Raw genomic sequence first — 21,132 nt, 5'->3', positions numbered from 1 at the left:
AATGTTGGTATTTAGTGGTGTTTGATGGGGGGTGATACACCTTATTTTACCCTATATTAGTAGCATTTTGGATTTTTTTTTTCACATGTCACTTTTGCACGATAGAAGTTAGTTTTTTTGGGTAACATTTTTGCTCAAGCTCTACTCGCATCATTCCAACCCCACTTTTATTAATCCCGAGTATAGAATATACCTCTCATTACAGGAAGATTACAAATAAGATGTATGGCGAGATGGAAGGACGATAATCAACTCGACAAAATCAAAGAACACAAAATCAATTTCAAGTTGAGGCACACAAAAGACCAATTTCAAGCTGAAAAATGAAAGATTCTTGCATGATGAAATTTCACCTAAACTGAGCGAAAATTATGCACGACCCGAAAAATTACGTCCCGCGGTGTATCTCCTGAAAATGAATTATTTGGGCCGGTTGAAAATTCCACTCGAGTGGGTAAAAATCCCGTCGAGATTTGAGCTTCTCTTTAAATAGAAAATTCAAATGTTTTATACCTATGATTCATTTTAGAGATATTTAGGGGTTAGTTAGGTTTAAGTAAATAGATTTTGAGATTTACATGGACTTTGAATCAGTCTAGTAGAAAATTTAATCTTTCAATTTAATACAATCATTTAGCTCGCTCTCTCTCTCTTCATTTATTGAATTTCTTCTTATTGTTTCTCATTTTTTGCCTATAATTTTTTCTTTACTTTGCTTAAATTTTCTCTTAGTTTTAGGATTTGTGGATTGTAGAATAACTTTCGTTAAGTTATTGTTGCATTATGAAGGTTTAAAATAAGGTCGGTCGTCATCTTCTCACTAACAGTTGATTCTTATACTTTAAAATAATGTTTATTACTTGTTTATATGGTGTTATTAGAATGTTTATCTGTAATGAGTAGTTTTTTTTTTGACAACAATAAACTTTATAGAAATAAAAGCAAGTCCACAGGGTACATTAAATTACAAAAGAAGGGGTATAAGCCACCCCAAAACCACTCGAAACCCAACTAACAGTAGAAACATAACACGGACTTAGAAGTGAAGAAAGAAGACGTCTTTTCTTGAACGGCGGATGGTAATAAGTGGCAAACTCGATTAAGTGGGCTTCCTTCCGCTTCAAACTCGTAGTAGTAGTAGTAATGTTGTGGTACCTGCAAAAAGAAGGTGAAAGCTTGGCAGAAGTCAGTGAGGATTCCTTCGAAACACTAGAAACACGAGCCTTTCGGACTTTAGTGCGGCAAGACACATTGATTTTCTCTTTGCCAAGAGAGTAATTCCTGACAGCAGCAAACTTATAGTGGACCAACGAGGTCATAGTAGGAGATGGAGTAAACGAATTAAGACGCGTCTTTTTATCAACCTGTAAAATTACCTCCTCCGTAACCAACTCAACACATTCAGGTTGTTCAATATCAAAGGGTGTAAAAGGAATCTCCGGTGGAGGAGAAGAGGTGAGAACTTCTGCTGTCCCATGAATAACCTCATGGGGAGTTCCCGTCTGGATAGTTTTAGAGGTGAGGGGACGAACCCTCATGAAAGACATGGATCGTGGGTGGTAGAAACCCAAGTTTGTACCATGTAACAAATTTTCATAATCTTGACTTGATAAATATAGTGCTGTATGAGGTCGCCTCTTGTTGGAGAAGCGAAGATTATGCGATTTTGAGTCAGTTGGGGAGGAATTTTGACTGACCGCAGAATCAGTCAGAGAGTCCACAAATGGACTACAATGCTCGGAATCCAAAGGCGCCTCTGGTGAGGCTATGGGGACACAACCAGCAGACAAGTCAGGACACAGCTGTGACGGCTGTTCCTTCATTGCACTACCAGAACCAAACGGGGATGATGCATTACTACCAGCTGTTGTACGTCGAAGAGGAGGAACATGAACTTCAGTGGTATCCAAAGGAGCAACCATAACACGCTTACCATTATTGTTTATTGCTAGCGACTGACTAACATCTGCCAGTTCCTGAATAATATCCTTTGTGTTTCATCTTCCTTTTAGAGCACCTTACTTGATGCCTCTAGGTAATTCCGTCTTCTTTGATACATTGTCAGTGAGGAGACTTAAGGCTCGATAGTCGAACAATGGGGAAAATTGGGTTACCAATACCATGAGAGTGGGTGGTGGGCATTTTGAGTTTTGATATGTTGTTTTTTATCACGAGAGTGAGAGATCGACCCTTTTATGTCCCGACTTTACGTTATTGTCCTTTTTTTAACTTGACTCGTGCTAATTGTTTGTTGCTTTCCCATTATCCCTAACATAAGTACTGTATACCTCAACGCTTTTATTTCTTGATTAAATCCAACCCGTTTTGTCTTGCTTTATTTCGTAACTTTATTTTTTTTAATTTTTTTTTATCTAAATCTAGACCTTTTATAAAGTTTCATTAATTTTAGCTATTAGTTCTTACACTTTCTCATAAATTGTGTGTTTGTGCATTAGTTTAGTCAACTTTGCTTAGATTTAAATTTTAATTCGTTGAATCATCTTAGAACCATAATTTTGGTCCCTATGGATCGACCCTAATAAACTCTATGACGATAACTTGTGCAGTTTCGATAGGTAAATTTAAAACACATATAAAGTTTTTAGTATCGTTGGCGGGGGCAGAAACTATTAAATAGAAAAATTTAACTACTTTTTAAATTGTTAATTTTGTTCCTATTTCTTTTTAATGCTTAATTACACTAGGTGTGGACCAAGCCACCCGCGCCGCGCGACATCCCACGCGTTGGTTATGATTTCGAGGCGGCGACACTTCTCCCACGGAACTTTGGTTAAGACAAAACACGTCATGGGTCGTTACCGATTTGAAAGGCATTGAAATCGGTGAAAGGTTTGAGCAAGCCTCCATTTGTGGAGTCGCCACCAATTTTTATGGAAAATTAGAACCGTTCGAATACTTCATGTCATGTCAAGACACAAAGTAGTGACATGAACACTAAGAAATTCGTTACTCTTAGCATTCTATGTCTAGAATGACTCTAACGATGCCAATGAACACGGATGCTCACAGATATCTGAGTAAGGGCTGAGGGTACGTATTACGAAGCTCTTTATTTGAACACCTAATCCCGCCCGCCTTGATAACGGCCTTTACTAATGATCAGGGAAGTTATTTATAATCGATATGTTGTCGATTGTGTATGCATGCGATGCAAGATTCATGTTTTAAACCTAGCATGTGAAATTAACTAAGTCGGTTAATAAGCAATCTAGCACTCAATGTAATACCCGCCCTTTTAGAGACCCTTTGACCAACGTTGACTGACCTTGGGAGCGGGAATAGTCTTAGAAGTGCGTGCCAAAACTATCTTGGGTTACGTGTTAAGAGTAGTACTCGATAGAGTAGAGGCGACTCGATCGAGTAGCTAGGTTACTCGATCGAGTAGGGGGCCACTCGATCGAGTATGTTGGGTACTCGATCGAGTATCGAGTTTTCAGCGAGGGTTTTTAATCGCGTTTTGTTAAATCCGCAAATCACTTCCGCCACTTTCCTCCTATCCTTTGGTCGCCTCTTTCCCTTCCCTTCACCACAAAACCTCCATGGAAGCCTTTTGAAAATCCTTGTGCCTTAGGAGAGCGTTACTTGAGTCGGGTAGCGGTCTTTTGCCGGGTTTCTCCTTATAGGTATGTCATAATCATCATCTGTATCCTCATCTTTGCAGTTAGGGTTTGCTTGGTAGTAATAGATGTTGTGTTGTGGTTATAGGCTTTGCTTGATTGCTGGATATGTCATATGTTGGCATGGATGGGTTGCAGTTGCTTAAAGGTAGGTTCGCCTACTCAGTCTCTGTGGATAGTCTAGTGTGTCGATCGTCGTATCTTTGTTGTTGTGATGTGGCTGCGTTGTGTGGCAGCGTGTATGCTGTAGTTGGTTAGTACATACATTCTATTGATTGTTGAGTTACAGCTGTCTGTGATTGTTTGTCTCTGGTTCTCGAGATGCGTTCTCGGCTGAGTGGAGTCACTTGCGGGAGTGGCTTCACGCCCTAGTTTCGCCCTCCGTGGAACCCGCCACGGGAGGGGATGTGCACATTAATGGACAGGGTTATCGCTCGGTATGATGAGCGGGGATTTGGTGGGTACGATCGCGGTCCCCCACCGGGCGGTGGTCCAAAGTGGACGATCGATGGATGAGGGTTGATTGGATTATTGTGATTGTGTGTAAGATTGATAGCGTTGTGTCGTGTTGATAGCTATGTTGTTGTTGTCGTATCTTATCTCTGTACTGACCTTGTGTGGTTGTTTTGTTTGTTATGTGTCTGCCGTGATCCCTTATGGTGAGCAATCGGTCTTAGCAGGTGTTGATGTTGTTGATAGGTGAGTCCCGGCAAATGACGAGTCTTCACGAGATTCGATAGCTTTAGAGAGTAGTCTTTGAGTTGTATCTTTTATATCGTTGTTGGTTTTAATTCACTTGTAATATAACATAATAGTTCTCTTATCGACATTTGATTATTACTATCCTCGGGCAACCGAGAAGGTAATGCCCTTATATGCTAAGGAAGGCCTAGTTAAGGCTCCTCTGAATATGGGGGTGTTACAAAGTGGTATCAGAGCGACGATTTTGGAACCTGTAACAAAAGAAAATAATGAACGTAGTGAGTCTAATAAAATGAACCTGGTGTATGTGTAATGGGAGCCCCAGCTGATGCTAGGTTTTGGGTGAGTAGGCACCCTCATTTCAAAATCTTGGCCCCATGATACTTAAGCCAGTCACATGGTACGAGAATGTGGAGTCCGTGTGTATATGTGTGATGTGTATGCTAATTGTGTCGGAGCTACTTGTAGTTGAGTCTTTGTTAGAATTAATGAGGATGTGATAGCTGTATTTGGGCCGTGCATGATAATCGTTGGTGGAATTAGTGAGTAAAGGTGGTGTTAATGCGTGGAAATGTGAAAGTGAATGCTATAATAGAAGAATGAACATGTTGGTGTTTGCTATAAGTTGATGATAATGGTAGTCATATACGAGTTTCTAAACTCTACCGTAATTACAATGATGATAGTGACGGAATTGTTGAGTTATAATATGAAACATAACATATAATAATGCGTATATGCCTTGTTTATTGGTTGAAATTTTTCCATTTAAACAATCGATTTGTGTAAGATGATTTGCTTATGATTGAATTTGAAACATGATAGATTAATTTGTTATGAAGGTATGCATTTATATAATATATGAAAGGATGGATTAATGTTAATTATATGCTTCAAGTTGAAGTGAACACGAGTTTGGTAGTAATGTGTAAAGTAAGTTTAAGTGTAATATGATGACGTGATTATGTTTATGAATGATTCGGTAGAAGGTAAACCGAGTTGGGTAATTTGTGTAGCATAATGTGACATACACCTTAGGTGTTGAGACGATACGTTAAGCTTGAGTAATAATAGTAATGCGTGAGCGAGTGTGATAATTAGTGCCGAATTCCGAACTTAGTTTGGAATCGACACGCGATGTTGTTTTTTCAGGAATCTTCAAGTTACTTCGTATTTCTAACCGAGTACTTAACTATACTTGACCGAGTGCGAGTGCTTACTAGACCGAGTAGGCCTTACTCGACCTAGTTAGGAAGCTATGACGTCGGGATGTGGAAAAATTTCTGCAGATACTCGACGAAATAGCACCTACTCGATCGAGTAGGGTGGTACTCGATCGAGTACCCAAGACACTCGATCGAGTAGGTTACTGTACAGTGAATCTTACGGGTTTCTTAAAACCCCTATTCTTCCTATTTCTTCTCATTCTTCTTCTATATTTCGAACCCTAAGCCTAATTCCCTCTCAAAAGCTTTCCTAATCTTGTGTTGGTGGTGATTCTTGGGGTTGATTTCTTTGTTTGATTTCGTTTCTTTACTTTGCTACTTAATCAAGATATGCTTTTCTTCCTAATTTACATGATTTATTGATTTGAATGTGTTAGAATAGTGATACAATCTGAAATTTTCGATTCATATGGTTAGATTATTGCTTTTAATTGTTGTAATATGATTCACATGCTTCCCTTGTATGAATGTTGGTGATTAATTGCTGTAAAATAGGCTCAAAATTGCCAATATTGAAGCCGAAATTTCTAGGGTTACAAAATTGAAATTGATTTTTGATTGTTTTACATTGATTAGATGATGGAATTGAGTATTATACATTGTTTATATCATGTTGAAGGATGGATTTTGATGGTTTTCACCTTAGAAAGTTGCCTTAAAACTCCGTCTTAAAAGTGCCTCAAATGGAAATTCGTGATTTATATTTGGAATTTGGTGTTGTATATGATTGTTTAAATAAAGGTTGAACTTCAATATGATAGTAGTGATGATAATTGATGAAAAATATGCCAAAATTGTTACAGCTGTAGAGACCGTCTGACAGGTTTACTTGAGTTGTTTGTTTCTAATATTGAAGGTGATGATGATATGTTCTAAATTACTTCTCCATGAACTTGTACAATTGCCTCACATGTTATTGGGAGTGTTATGGAGTAGCCTTAGAATCATGCTAGGTTGTTGGAATTTGTTGAGCATGTATATTCACCATGATAAATTTTTCACAACTATGGTTTATGAGTAGCTATAAACTGAGTTTATATGTCAAAATTGAGGAAACTGTTGGTGAATGGGTGTACCTAGCTGAGTATTCAAAGTTTAATGGCATGAACTATGTGCTTCACATGTCGAACTTGTTGATGAATTGGTGTACTTGGCTGAGTATGTAAAATCCAAATTGCGTGAAGTATATGCTTTACATGTTTATCCAAGTTGTTTAAGTCATATGTTGAAACAGATGCCGAGACCGAACGTAGGAACCCATCAAAGTAAACGGGGGAGGGTTACACAACCTGAGGTTGGGGAAGGGAGTGGACCCGTGGTACCCGCAGTTCCGGAGTACCCTTCTATTGTGTTTGTAGATTTCAAACAGCGAGAGCGTTTTGTAGTTTTGCAAAAACGCAAAATGAGACCGACGAGGTGTATAGATACTACTTTGTTGGAGGATTTGGAGATAGAGACGGATGTCCGTCACATATTCGAGACTCTGGGCTTTTTGGGTTTGTATAGGCTGAGGAAACATACTTACCCTTTTCTTACCTTGGAGTTTATGAGCTCCTTTAGTTATGACCCAGCTGCCCAAACCGTTGAGTTTAGGTTGATGAACACCAGTTTCCTGTTGACTATGGATCTGTTTGCGTCTCACCTTGGGTTGGCCAAGCCTCCTAAGGATTCTATCACTAATATCCCTGCTGAGTGCGGTGTCTGCCGCCTAATGCCTTGTCTGACTGGAAAGCCAGCTCCCACCTCAAGTAACATGTTGATTAATGACGTTCAGCATGTTACCTTGAGGGTCTTTCTCCGTTCTCTTTCGAACCTCCTTTATGATAGACCAGATATCAGTAAACTGAACAATCATGAGGTGTTGCTTCTGATGTCGTACCTCAACCCGGAGCGGGCCAGGAAAGTGGTCTTTAATGCTCCTTCCATGGTTTGTGCTGCCCTTGCCTTGATGGCTACTGCCTCTTCCCGGTACTTGAGCTGTGGCGCTATCGCCACTCGGTTAGCTGAAAAGCTAACCTCTTTTGAGGCTTCTTCGGAGTATGTGCCTCTAGCTACCCCAGTGTCTACTATGGACCGTGACTACTATCTTGACCTGAAATGGTTGAGAACTTTAGCTAACGGTAGCCTAGCTTGGAGGGTGTGGGGGCATGAGTTGGATGAAGATTCCAGCTCCTGAGCACCTCCCACCGACGGAGCCTTTAGAGCCGGCGGTAGTGACTGTGGACTCTGATGATGAGGAGGAGGAGGAGGAGGAGGATGTTGATAGACCCCGCCAGCTGCAGACCTACCTCATCGACGACATGATTCTCAAGGTGATGCCAGAGCCGAAGAAGGGCGAGAATGCGACGGTTGTGGTGGTGGAGAGACCTAAGTTGGGGAGAGGACCCCGTCGAGTGAGGGAGAGGACCTCAGAGACTAGGCCACGGCCCGTAGCACCACAGCAGCAACATCATCCTTTTCCGTGCTACCCTTACCTCGACACCCCGGAGACGCGATCTAGCTACTTGGCGGAGAGAGTGTCATCTACTTTGACACTCAGGAACATGCACGAGATGGCGTACACTTAGGGGATAGGGACCAAGGGACCGTATCCGGTTTGGTGGATTGGAGTGGGGGACTATAGTGGGGTTTTCCACTCCTACGGGGTGGATCAGTCGACGTGGGGGACGCCTCAGTCCTTTGCCTACGGTGGCTTGACCCCATGGTACGTGAGTCCGGGAGCCGGAGCAGGAGTGGATGCGGGTATTGGGTCATCGGGAGCGGGTACTTCTGGCGGTGGTGGTGGTGATGAGGTGATGGTTGAGCAGCAGCAGCAGCAGCAGGAGGAGTGATGCTCCTTGTTTTATCTCTGTTTATGGTCGTTGGTTTTAGATGTTGGTAGCATTGTTAGATGTTGGCAGTTATTTTCGTTGAAACTTGGTTTATGGACTTGTATTGTTGGCCATAAGGTCGGATTTGATATTTGACCTTGTTGCAGGATGTTGGGAGTCGGGGAGTCATCCAGACTCGAGTTATATGACGGCTATGTATATATATCTTGGTTTATGACAGGTTTTATAAGGCATTTTGGCCTCTAGGTACTCGACAGAGTACCCCGTACTCTATCGAGTAGCTGCAGGAAAGAAGGAAATAAAGCTTTCTGATCTTTGGGCTACTCGATCGAGTAGCCAAGACACTCGATCGAGTAGCATGGCACTCGATCGAGTACCACTACATATTCGATCGAGTAGCACTGTTACAGGAGGTTTTCGAAAATTAAAAAGGTGCAATTGTTTTATAATTGCAAGTTTGATGTTTAATGGGGTTATTAGTGCGTAGTAACACCTTTGAACCATTAATTACATATGTTGGAAGCCGCGCTTCGATTTTATATGCATATTTGTATCAAGTAGTGAAGTGGTGAAGATTTCTTGTTGTTTTAATATTACATATGCCATATTACTATCTATCCATTGAAGTTACATCTTTTCATACATTTGGGCATACGATATTAACATGCTTTATCGACGACGGCTAGTTACTCCGGAGGTTTGTGTATGATTTCTAATTTAACGAGTATATATTTAGTGAGTAATGTCCATAATAAATAATATGGTTCTAATTTATGTTATGATGCAAGTAATAGGTAATATGTGTTGTAATTTTGGTGGTGAACTTCGGGGACGAAGTTCCTTTTAGAGGGGAAGAGTAATGTCGCAAAATAAAAAGGCTGATTTTGAAATTATGTTGTTGTTCGTTTATAATGTTTTGTTGTTTAATTACAAAATTTTCTAGTACTTTGATCACATTGCTTATATGAAGTGTAAGTGGCTACTTTAGTTCATTGAAGTGAATGTGATAGTATGTTTTAAAGGACGGTCATAAAGAGATAGTTGTGGTGCAATGTGTCGTAATAGAATCGCGTTGTTGAGTAACATGGTGGTATTAGTTGTGCAGCATGAAGTTGATATGAGATATGTTTCGGGTTGATAGTTGTTATCATATGAGGGGTGATGGTTGTTTGTGATGGTTCGTATTGCGAGGTTGATGTTTTATATATGATAGTTTGTAAGAGTTGATGTATACATATAGAGTGACAGTTGATGATGACAATGTTTGCATGATAGTTGTAAGAGTCGATTTGAATAGAGCGTTAGACGGTGATGATGATGACATGGGGGATGGTATTTCCGGGGAGTAATGACTTGAGTAGGAAGAATGGTGATGGCGTGTTTTCCCGTGTCTTGTGCGTTGAGATAGGTGAGTTAAACTTCGGGGACGAAGTTCTTTTAAGGGGGAAGACTGTAATACCCGCCCTTTTAGAGACCCTTTGACCAGCGTTGACTGACCTTGGGAGCGAGAATAGTCTTAGAAGTGCGTGCCAAAACTATCTTGGGTTACGTGTTAAGAGTAGTACTCGATAGAGTAGAGGCGACTCGATCGAGTAGCTAGGTTACTCGATCGAGTAGGGGGCCACTCGATCGAGTATGTTGGGTACTCGATCGAGTATCGAGTTTTCAGCGAGGGTTTTTAATCGCGTTTTGTTAAATCCGCAAATCACTTCCGCCACTTTCCTCCTATCCTTTGGTCGCCTCTTTCCCTTCCCTTCACCACAAAACCTCCATGGAAGCCTTTTGAAGATCCTTGTGCCTTAGGAGAGCGTTACTTGAGTCGGGTAGCGGTCTTTTGCCGGGTTTCTCCTTATAGGTATGTCATAATCATCATCTGTATCCTCATATTTTCAGTTAGGGTTTGCTTGGTAGTAATAGATGTTGTGTTGTGGTTATAGGCTTTGGTTGATTGCTGGATATGTCATATGTTGGCATGGATGGATTGCAGTTGCTTAAAGGTAGGTTCGCCTACTCAGTCTCTGTGGATAGTCTAGTGTGTCGATCGTCGTATCTTTGTTGTTGTGCTGTGTATGCTGTAGTTGGTTAGTACATACAGTCTGTTGATTGTTGAGTTACAGCTGTCTGTGATTGTTTGTCTCTGGTTCTCGAGATGCGTTCTCAGCTGAGTGGAGTCACTTGCGGGAGTGGCTTCACGCCCTAGTTTCGCCCTCCGTGGAACCCGCCACGGGAGGGGATGTGCACATTAATGGACAGGGTTATCGCTCGGTATGATGAGCGGGGATTTGGTGGGTACGGTTGCGGTCCCCCAGCGGTGGTCCGGTCCAAAGGACGATCGATGTGAGAGGTTGATTGGATTATTGTGATTGTGTGTGAGATTGATAGCGTTGTGTCGTGTTGATAGCTATGTTGTTGTTGTCGTTTCTTATCTCAGTACTAACCTTATGTGGTTGTTTTATTTGTTATGTGTCTGCCGTGATCCCTTATGGTGAGCAGTCGGTCTTAGCAGGTGTTGATGTTGTTGATAGCTGGAGTCCGGGCAGGGACGAGTCTTCACGAGTTTCGATAGCTTTAGAGAGTAGTCTTTGAGTTGTATCTTTTATATCGTTGTTGGTTTTAATTCACTTGTAATATAACATAATAGTTCTCTTATCGACATTTGATTATTACTATCCTCGGGCAACCGAGATGGTAATACCCTTATATGCTAAGGAAGGCCTAGTTAAGGCTCTTCTGAATATGGGGGTGTTACACTCAATTGGGTCGAAGTTAGAATATTTAGATTAGTTAGATGTGAAAAAGTCAGATAAATAAATCATACAAGAGAAATATGACTATAAATACAAGGGAATAAATTACAGCGAGTACAGAATTTACATTATTAACATGCCCAAAAGAGTTTTAGAAATAAAAGAAAATAAATAAAAGGAGTAAAATAAATTAAAAGAAATAAAAGAATTGAAATTGGAATATAGGCTTATGAAGATGTATCGGATTAAAGGTGATAATAAGGATAATAGCTGATTAGAATCTTAACTAGAAAACCTACGTCAAGACGAGAAGAGTTCAGAGGCAGCAACCATCTCAGAACAGGCGCTACATAAACCGCGTCCTCTGGAAGAGGCGCATCAGTTTATGCGACTGTTCTCGAGTTGGATTCTGACTGTGAAAGTCAGACTAGTTGTTTATCGGTTAATTTACATTGATTATTAGTGTATAACTCGAATGGAAGTGGTTTTACCAGATTACATGCATCTAATATCGTCATAAGGCGAATAAAAAACAAATTATTACAGTGGTTTACAAATTATGATTATATGTGGTCGGATTTACAAAGATCAAAGCTTAAAATAAAATTAAAACGGAAGCTAAAGACTAGACTGAAACTGGAAAAAAAAAGGATTGAAACTGAAGATAAAGTAAAAACAATATACAAAAGACGGATTCAAAAGACTTGATACAGAAGAATCAAGCCTCTTAAAATCCGGGTTTGAATTAATGATGAAAACCCGCAAATATCGATCATAAGGGATTTCAGTCGAAAAGGATTAGTAAAAATAAGTTTTATAAACTAGAAACATCAGAATTGGAAGAAATAAAGAAAGAAAAACGAAAAATGAAAAGAGAGAAGATACTCGAGGAAGAAGAAGAAGAGCATAAGCAGACAGGCAGCCTTTGGAAGAGGCACAATATGTGCTGCGAATATTCCAGAAGGCGCACCTGCTGGTGCATTTCTACTTGGTCGTCTTTCGCTGCTGTTTTGAAAAATAGGTTTGAAAAGATGATTTTAAAGACGGTTTTAAACATGTTTATAACATAAATTCTTACACAAATTATAATTACAGAAATAAAACAAAATACAGGATTTACACCCTCAAACTTACATGTTATCGTCGCGAGATTTAACTAAATCGGTTTTAGTGGTAACTCGACTCGATGTATGCAAATATGAAAGTGCCTTGCAAAAGGATTTTAAAAGATTGATCTATTAATTTTAATGATTGTGTAGTGGTCAAATTTATCGGTCTATGCAATGTGACTGGTACCCAGAATGATTTGGGCCTACGTGGTCGCGTAGAACAAGCACGTAGGCGTCAAAAAGTAAGAGTGTGGTCTTAGAATGCAAAGAGAGAAGAGAAGGGCGGACACTCACGGGAGAAATATGCGAGGCGAAGGCCTCTATTTATACTAATCACGAGGAGGAAATTAGGAAAAAGTCGGATTGGGAAAGGAAAAACCGACTTAGGTTGAAACACGGAAACTTGGATGAAAAGAAAGCCCTGACAAAAGGCGCAACAGGTGTTGCGACCCTTAGAAGAGGCCACCACTGCTGCGTTTTTTCTCGGGTAGTTTCCTTCTGCGCAAGAAAGCGCGTTTGACAGCGTGTCGTATTTTAGGCATATCTTTCTTTACAAGACTCGGATTGAGGTGATTTCAGTGGTGTTAGAAAGCCAAGACAAAGATCTAGAACTTTATGTGAAATAGGTTAGACCCAAACAAATCGTTATCACCTCGTAAAATGGGTCTAAAGGCCGGGTTCTTATTTTAGCTAAATGAAATGCACACTTTGTAATGTAAACTTAAATTTAGCCTAAAGAAGTGACATGGGACTCAAAATAAAATATAGTCCTAACATTTTATGACATCCTAACCTTAGGTAGACAAGCACATTGCTTTTTGACTCGGGATTGACGGTTTTAGAAAATGGAAACAGTTTTTGACCCGGACTCCAAATGTACTCTAATTACTGCCAAAACGACAATAATGATACCTAGATGACAACCAAGGGGTAAAAATAAGTGTACGAGTTACCTTTTATTAACCGGTTTATGAAACGTCATAAAATCGCTTCATATGCTAAACATGCGGTCCAATCATCACTGAGTATTTGGCGGGAGGTGCAGGAACGAGGTATCTACAGAGCCCCCACTTTGACTGAGGCTTGGACAAGGCGAAAGTCAAAGTATAGCCATTAGGTTAATTGAAGATTACAACCTGAAGACTATGGCGACGCGAGGCGGCTCACGGGGTCTGAGCCAAGGACCTGTTGTCGGGAATATTTTAGTCTGTCGGGGAGGGCCGTTTAAAGTCCATTAGACTACGTAAAGAAGCTCGCCAGCCATAAGAAGAAACCATACCTGAGGTGTAGGTTTACTGGAACTTCATGGGAACCATATGAGGGTCAGCAGGACTTTGGAAGAAACTGCTTGAAGGGAATAAGGCAGGACTTTCTGAGAACCGCTGGGAAAAACAGGAAGGTCAACAATAGGTAGCAGAATGTTGGTAGAAACTATTGGGAAATAATAATCTTGTAGATAGCAGAACGTTGGTAGAAACTGCTGGGAAACAATAATCTTGCCGGTAGCAGAACGTTGGTAGAAACTGCTGGGAAACAATAAGGCATGACTTTCTGAGAACCGTCGGGGAAAACAAGCTTGCAGGTAGCAGAACATTGGTAGAAAATGCTGGGATATAATAATCTTGTAGGCATCAGAATGTTGGTAGAAACTGCTAGGGAATCTGCTTGCGTCAGTCTCAAGCGAACTCTGGCAAAAAAACTTGAGGTTGAATCTGCTTGCGTTGGTCTCAAGCGAACTCTGTTTCTGAGAAATATGTGGGCTGTAAGCGGCAACGAACTCTCGCTGGGGAACACATCGAGGATTAGGAACATCTTGATCGTTATGGAAGAAACCTTGAGCATCACTGGTGTGACTCATATTTACGCACATTTAATCCCTTAACTAGCCCCGTTCCTATGCTTTCTATCATGCATTAGGGTCGTTTCTTATCTTTAGCTTCCTATTTTGCATATTCTGTGAGGTTTTGTGTCCTTAGTAGGAGAGGAGTACTAGCCTTGCTTATATGGAGCAAAGCGGAGCTAAATTGATCGTATCTAACGAACAAGCAACAAAGAGGAGACCAATACTAAAGGCCTAAGTCAATAAAAAAAGTAAATGGGCAATGATGAAGGACCTCCAAGACTCCCCATTGATCCCCACGACTTAAGGGACAACTAAATGAAGAAGAAGCAAAACTGCCCTTTGAGACGGGCGTCCCAGAGGTAATTCAGGCGTCCCCAAGCTCAGCCCGAACGTCCCCAAAGCAGGACGGGCGTCCTTCGAGGCAGGATGAGTGTCCATCAGAGGATATCGTGCGTCCCATAGTAGGACTTGTAAGGCATTATACTTTATTTAAGGGACTTAATCGTCATTTAAGCCCTTAGTTAACCTAATACTTGTACTTAGTATAAATACACCCTTGTAATAGGAGATTAGTATCAAGTTATATTGCCATAAATCAAGTTATCTTATATTAAATCAAGTTATTTAGTAGATTAATACAATTCAATTACACAATTCAATCTTAATTACATCTTAATCTTTCCTTAATTTTGTTCAAGTGTTCTTCGATCCAGTTGGGTAATTGAAGATTATTTGGGGTTTATTGGAGAATTGACAACTCTTCATCATCAATCAAGTTTTCTTCTATTATTCTTTGCTTTCTATTTTGATCATCCTAAGTTGGTACAATTTCTCTACTCTTTACTTAATCCTTGTTTATTGCTTTACTCTTCCATCATGTTTAGACTTGTTATGATGATTGACACCATTGTTAACATGTTCACCATGATAATGAGTGAGTAGTTCCTTAACTAGGGTTAGTAGGGGATTAGGGGTGTTAATCATGGGGTAGATATTTACTTAATAAGTTCATATGAATGCTTGCTTGTTGTAGTTTCAATTTATGCACATGTTATGCTTGATGAAATGCTTGATTGCCAACGTAGCATAATTCTCTTATCCTTTCAACAAGACTTGTAAGACATAAACTAACTCAAGGCTTGTTAGACCATGCATATAGTTGAATAGGGAGAATTAAGTCATTATAGGTGTTGTAAAGTTGTGACCGACTTGGCTCCGAGACCCAAAACTCCCTAGGAATTGTAAGATATAAACTAACTCGATTCCATTACAACAATAAATTGCTTGCATCTATGAAACTTATTTAGGTGATCTCATCATGATTCCCCTATGAACCCATGACACCCTAGTGCTTTAATCAATTGTTTACAAACCCTATTTGCTTGCTTTTGCTTTACTTTCATTTATTTACTTTGCATTTGCTAAGTAGTTTAGATCGCAAATCTCAACCTCAAACCAATTTGTGACACTAAAGCCATAGCTATTTACAACCGATAAGCCAATATAATACCCGTCCCTTGGGATTCGACCTTTACTTAACTCTTTACTAAGAGTAGTTTGTTGAGAATATAAATATTATTTGATTGGGAGCATAGACGACATACACTCGACCGATCAAAATGGCGCCATTGTCGGGGACGGTGTTCATTTGAGTTGTTATCATTTATTGTTTTTAGTTGTGTCTTTCTTAACCTTGGGGAAGTCAAACTCCTCAAGGTAGTTTTAACTGTTTTATAGTTGTTTGATTTTTGCATGTCTAGGAGATCACAAGGCGGACTTTTGCCTATTGATCCCGAAATCGAGAGAACTTTGACAAATATTAGAAGAACTGTTAGAGGGACTTCAACAATTGTGGGTATTGGAGAACTTGTGGACATTGGTATCATCCAATTGGATAGTGTTGAGTTTACAAACCCATTTGCAAGACAAGGAGAAGATAACCCAATTCAAAACCAACCACAAAATCAACCTACAATGCCTAAATTTTCATCTCATTCCATACCAACCGAGGATAACCTACCTAATGGTACTCCTACACCACCCCACTTGACCGGTAATTTTATTGCCAAATTCGCATTCATACAATTAGTTGAACGAAGTCAATTTGGAGGGATGCCTAGTGAGGATCCTCATCTACACATAAAGACTTTTTGTGACTATTGTGATGCAATTTCCCAAACGGGGGCAACTCAAGATCAAATTCGATGGGTATTGTTTCCTTTTTCCTTGATCGGAACCGCAAAGCAATGGTTGAAGAGCCTAGACAAGGCCACTCTTGGAATTGATTCATGGAAGAAGTTAGCACTTGCCTTTTACAAGAAGTTTTACCCTCCGGAGAAAACCAACATGTTAAGAGCCCAAATCACCGGGTTCAAGCAAAGAGATGAAGAGTCTTTGTATGAGGCATGGAAAAAATTCAAAGATACATGTCACTCTTGTCCTCATCATGGGTTAAACGAATGGTTTCTAGTCCAACAATTTTGGAATGGGTTGTATGAAGACTCAAGGAATGTGCTCAACATGGGTTCTAATGGAAGATTCACCGAGGTAGATGATAACCAAACTTGGGCAAAGATAGAGGAGATGACGGTTCACAACTCTCAATATAGTAGGTCAAGAAAAGCTACTAGGGGAGGGAGACATGAAGTTAACTCCGTCATACAATTGAGTGCCGATTTCAGTGCCCAACTATGCTCCCATATTGACACAATGAACTTGAAATTTAGCAAGGCCATAGCCAAAATGAATGAAGCCTCTCAATCACTCAAGCAACATCAACAAGTCAATGCCATGGTGTCAACATCTTCTATTCCAAATGGAGTATGTGAGAATTGTGGAACTTCGGGACATGATCAACAAGAGTGTAGGGGCACAAATGAGCAAGTGAATGCTTTCCAAGCATACAAGAATGACACTCCTTACTCCAACTATTACAATGAAAACACCAAATTTCGCCCAGACATCTCATATAAAAGCCGAAATGTTAAAAATGCTCAACCAACATACACCCCACCTCCAATGAAAAATCCTACTAAAAGACCCTTTTTCAACCAAAACCAAGGATTCCAAAACCAACCCTCTTACAATCAATCCAATAACCAAGCTTTTGATGTTAAAAAAGCGGTCCTTCAAATGCAAAAGAGCCAACAAGACTTCTTTGCTCAAATGCAAAGAGAGAGCCAAGCCAAAGACACTACCATCAACAATATCCTTGCTCATACCAAGTTGTTGGAAACACAAATGACCCAATTGGCCTCTTCAAGTTCCCAAAGGCAAAAAGGACAATTACCTCCTCAAGGTAATCCTCCTACAAGACATGAAACCATCAATGCCATCCACTTGAGGAGTGGTACACGATATGAGGGACCTAAGGAGCCAATTGAAGAGGATGTTATTAAGGAAAGTGTTAAGCTAAGAGATGTGATGGAACCATTGAAAAGAAATCCTAGGGTAGTGAAACCAACTACCAATGAATCATTGAATAAGAGAAATGAAGAGAAGGCCAAAGAGGTTGAAAGAGAACCTATTGTGATTAGACTTCCGTTTCCAAGTCGCCAAGCCAAGCCCAAGCTTGATGAGCAACTTGGGAAGTTCATGGAGATTGTGAAAAACCTAGAGGTTTCCATCCCATTTACAGAGTTGATCAACCATGTGTTGGCCTATGCAAAATACATGAAAGACATCCTTACCAAGAAGAAGTCCTTTAGGAAGTTGGAAACCATCGCATTCACAAAGATAAGTAGTGCAATACTTCAAGGAAATTCCCCACCTAAGCTCAAAGATCCGGGAAGCTTCTCCATTCCATGTACCATTGGTGACACCACAATCAACAAAGCACTATGTGATCTAGGTGCAAGTGTGAGTGGCATGCCATACTCGGTATGTGAAAGGCTAGGGGTGGGAGAACTCAAGTGCACTAATATGACTCTTTAAATGGTGGACCGAACAACAACGAAACCACTTGGGGTATGGGAAGATGTGCCCGTAAGAATTGGAACGTTTTTCATACCGGTTGACTTTTTTTATTGTTGATATGGAGGAAGATTCCAATATACCGATCATTCTAGGAAGACCATTCCTACACACCGCCGGAGCGGTGATTGATGTAAAGCACGGGATGCTCACACTTGAAGTTGGTGATGAAACAATCACCTTTAATCTTGATAAGACTATGAGAGCTCCTAACTTGCTTGAACCATGCTTTATGGTTGATCCCTATAGCCGAGAAGGAGAGAAGAAGAAAGCAGAATCCCCATTCAAAGGTCAAGTCAAAGATGGAAATCCTAGCAAGGAGGGCAAGGAAACACCGCCCAATTGGAAGAAAGAAGTGGATGATATTGAAGTGGCTCTATTCGGAGAGCATGGAAAGTTTTATAACAAGAATGAGAGCTTAAAAATCTCACCCATCATGAAAAGTATGAATGAGAGCCTCATTGGCCATGACAAAGAAGCGTTGCTCTTGCCAATTCATAATCCTCTCAACACGGGGGAAGAAGCAAAGGAAGTATATGGTCTATGGGATGACGAGTTTGACGGATTTATTAATCCTTACATTGGAAATATTATTGTTGGAGCTCGTGTCCTCCACAAATTAGTGTGATAACATTTGTAAATCTCTTACAGGTTCACAAGGGTATACTTCGTATTTTAATCAGTTGATTAACGATTACCTAATAACGGCTGGCTTGCTAGAGAGTTTGACGTTATTATCATACAGATGGCGGTGATCAACTGGTTCCTAAAGGTCACACCTAAAGGATGTATTTTAGAGATGTGTTTATGGAAATGTAATCATATTGATGCCTTATATGACTAAACAGTTAGTCAATGTGTTGATGAGACGATTATTTAATGCCGATTAAATAATATTAGTTGAGACAATTAATCATCAATTAAAAATTGAATATAATAAGTTATATTTAATTAATGTATATAATGTTAGCTTGAACGAATTAATATGTTAATTCGTAATTAAATGTAATCGGTTATATTTAATCAACAAGATGAATGTGTCATAGTGGTAATAGTAAGGGTACTCAAACAAAGAGGTTATGGGATCGATCCTCACTAAATGACAATTTATAAATAATATATTTTATACATTTTGCATACTACCAAAATAAGAAGATTTAATCTCCTTATTTTGGGTAAGTACAAAACTCGAAAAAAGAGAAATTAATCCTCCTAATTTCGGAAATGGGCCGAAATATTAGAAGAAGAAAAATCTACCCTAATTGCTCCTCTTACTCGGTTTATAGGGAGATTAAGGAGGAATTTTTCTAACCTAATTTTTTCTTAACTCATTCTTGCCTCTCATCTCAACACAAAAACCGAAAACTCTAATTAATTTACAGAAATTGAGGGATCGATTCTAGCAACAAGTTAAGGGCATATCTCATATCGTCTTAGGTGCAACTGATAGGCGAATATCAACTTTGATATTATTCTTAGGCCGTTTTTGCTAGGACCGAAGGTTATTTTTTAATCCTTTAGGATTTTGTTTATGCAATTTATTTTATGACTAGTTTCATCATTATAAATTTCGTTATAATCCTTAAAATTAAGGGGATGCATACAGATAAATCCCACAAGTGGTATCAGAGCATAGGCCACGAATTTTATTTTGATGATTTTCATAAAATTGGATGTAAACAATTTTAGGGTTTCGAAAAAGAAAAAAAATTGGCACGGTTGGAATTTTTTTTTATGCCGATTTGAATTTTTTTTTGCAGCCAATTATGTTCTTGTTTTGTTGTTTTGATTCCATTTGATTTATTAATATTATTGTTTTAATAGGTTAAAATGATAATATAATGAGTTTGTAGATGTGTTGATTTAATAGAAATTAAATTGACATGTAAATGGAATTACTTAAGTTTTATTGATGATAAATTGTTTTTTGCTATATTGTTTTTGGCATAAATGGTTCTAAATTGTTGTTTAGAATCATGTTTCATAAATTTACATGTTTAAATTATAAGATGAATATGCCAATCTTGTTAATAGCAACAATAAACGATTTTTGTTCATCGATATCATGTTTTTGCAATTAGGGCATTATGCCAAATGCAAAAGAGAATTTTTTTGTTTTCTGTTACTGTTCACCGTGAACAGTTTATAAAAAAAAAAAAAAATCATGTTTTTTTTCCTCTCGGTTTTGAAGAAATACCGAGAATAGGGGGTGTTTTTTACCGTTTTGGTAAATACCGAGTAAAAAAGAAAATTTCTGTTTTTTTTTTGCCGAGAGCAGCTGGTATTCTTAATAAATTTTTTTTTCTTTGTTTCCCCCTGTTTTGCCGAGTCCAAAAGAAATTTTTTTTTTTTCAGTTTTGTTTGGTTTGTTTTGGCCTAGAATGATTATACATTAAATTTACAATGTATGATAAATAATTGTGAAGCGGTTCATATTTAATAGATACCTAATTATTTTAAAGCAGTTTAAAATATTGATGGATTAATTTCATATTACAAGTTTAATGTGAATTAAGATTAAAATTAATGTGATTAATTGAGAAATTGTCACTTAATTTGATCAATTAAATAGGTGGTTTGGATAAAATTAATCTACATAATTAAAGAATTATGTCATGTATGTTTAATTTTTTTAGTTGATGCATTTTTTTTATTTAGTTGAATGAATCGTTTGAATGGTTTAATTTACGTATTTTTGCAATCGGTTGTAATTTGTAATACTTAGTGTGGCCTTAGTCAAATTATGTTTTCGTAATGATGGGAACATAATTTTTAATGTAATTTGAGATCTCGAATCTCCCTTTTTCTTTAGTTTGTGGGTTTTGAAATTAGAATGTAATAAATAGGTTTATTATGTAAATTTTTTTATTGTAATTTTCAAAGAAGACTAAAGATGGAGATTGGAGCTCACTCCCGCTACATGGATCAAGATGGAACATCAAGACAAGCTTCTCGGGTCCATGGATGTATTCCAAAGTTGTATTTATGTTCATTTTGATAGGATAGGCCACACTAGGACTTTATTTTGTTTTACGTTTTACCGTTCTTATTGCTTTTCATTCAC

General features: G+C 38.9%; 1 pseudogene; it reads right to left on the bottom strand.

Annotated features, from left to right (window-relative positions):
- Window positions 1-16,450: 16,450 nt before the first annotated feature.
- On the bottom strand, window positions 16,451-16,549 carry LOC141625420 (small nucleolar RNA R71; annotated as a pseudogene).
- Window positions 16,550-21,132: the final 4,583 nt, after the last annotated feature.

The sequence above is a fragment of the Silene latifolia genome, chromosome X (assembly GCF_048544455.1).
Source record: "Silene latifolia isolate original U9 population chromosome X, ASM4854445v1, whole genome shotgun sequence".
NCBI lineage: Eukaryota > Viridiplantae > Streptophyta > Magnoliopsida > Caryophyllales > Caryophyllaceae > Silene > Silene latifolia.
This window is presented reverse-complemented; position numbering and strand designations above follow the sequence as displayed.